Consider the following 1,646-nt stretch of genomic DNA (forward strand, 5'->3'; position numbering starts at 1 on the left):
AGGTGTTCCCAGGCCAGCCGGGAGACATAGTCTTCCCAACGTGTTCTGGGTCTTCCCTGTGGCCTCCTACCGGTTGGGCGTGCCCTAAACACCTCCCTCGGGAGGCGTTCGGGTGGCATCCTGACCAGATGCCCGAACCACCTCATCTGGCTCCTCTCGATGTGGAGGAGCAGCGGCTTTACTTCGAGTTCCTCCCGGATGACTGAGCTTCTCACCCTATCTCTAAGGGAGAGCCCCACCACACGGCGGAGGAAACTCATTTCGGCCGCTTGTATCCGTGATCTTGTCCTTTTGGTCATGATCCAAAGCTCATGACTATAGGTGAGGATGGGAACGTAGATCGACCGGTAAATTGAGAGCTTTGCCTTCCGGCTCAGCTCCTTCTTCACCACAACAGATCGGTACAACGTCCGCATTACTGAAGACGCCGCACCGATCCGCCTGTCGATCTCACGATCCACTCTTCCCCCACTCGTGAACAAGACTCCTAGGTACTTGAACTCCTCCACTTGGGGCAGGGTCTCCTCTCCAACCCGGAGATGGAACTCCACTCTTTTCCAGGAGAGAACCATGGACTCGGATTTGGAGGTGCTGATTCTCATTCCGGCCGCTTCACACTCGGCTGCGAACCTATCCAGTGAGAGCTGAAGATCCCGGCCAGATGAAGCCATCAGGACCACATCATCTGCAAAAAGCAGAGACTTAATCCCGCGGCCACCAAACCGGAACGCCTTGACTACGCCTAGAAATTCTGTCCATAAAAGTTATGAACAGAATCGCTGACAAAGGGCAGCCTTGGTGGAGTCCAACCCTCATTGGAAACGTGTCCGAGCTGGTCCACAGTTCCACGACCAGGACGAAAACCACACTGTTCCTCCTGAATCCGAGGTTCGACTATCCGGCGTAGCCTCCTCTCCAGTACACCTGAATAAATCTTACCGGGAAGGCTGAGGAGTGTGATCCCACGATAGTTGGAACACACCCTCCGGTCCCCCTTAAAGAGAGGGACCACCACCCCGGTCTGCCAATCCAGAAGTACCGCCCCCGATGTCCACGCGATGCTGATGAGTCTTGTCAACTAGACAGCCGCACAGCATCCAGAGCCTTAAGGAACTCCGGGCGGATCTCATCCACCCCTGGGGCCTTGCTACCGAGGGGCTTTTTAACGACCTCAGCCCCAGAAATAGGAGAGTCCACCACAGATTCCCCAGGCACTGCTTCCTCATAGGAAGACGTGTTGGTGGGATTGAGGAGGTCTTCGAAGTATTCCTTCCACCTGTCCACAACATCCGCAGTTGAGGTCAGCAGAACATGTGTTCTGGCACATTTAATTAAACATATTTAATTATGTCCCATTCGTCTTTATATAAAAAAGTTGAATGGATAAAAATAAAATATGTAATGTTTTTCCCGTACTGAACAGAAGGATGGGGTCATATTCTAAGCAGGCTTGACTTGGTCGCGAGTCCCCCTTCTGTCTCCAAATTCCCGCAGGCCTGCGCTCATACTGAACATTGAATAGCTTTCAACAATTATTGAAATAATTATACATTAAAATAGTTAATTTAATAATAAACTAAACACATTTAAATTAATTTAATAACTATTATGTATTTGCTTATTTTTGCAGTTTGTGACACTCTTAG

Source organism: Nerophis ophidion, linkage group LG01, assembly GCF_033978795.1.
Source record: "Nerophis ophidion isolate RoL-2023_Sa linkage group LG01, RoL_Noph_v1.0, whole genome shotgun sequence".
Taxonomy (NCBI): domain Eukaryota; kingdom Metazoa; phylum Chordata; class Actinopteri; order Syngnathiformes; family Syngnathidae; genus Nerophis; species Nerophis ophidion.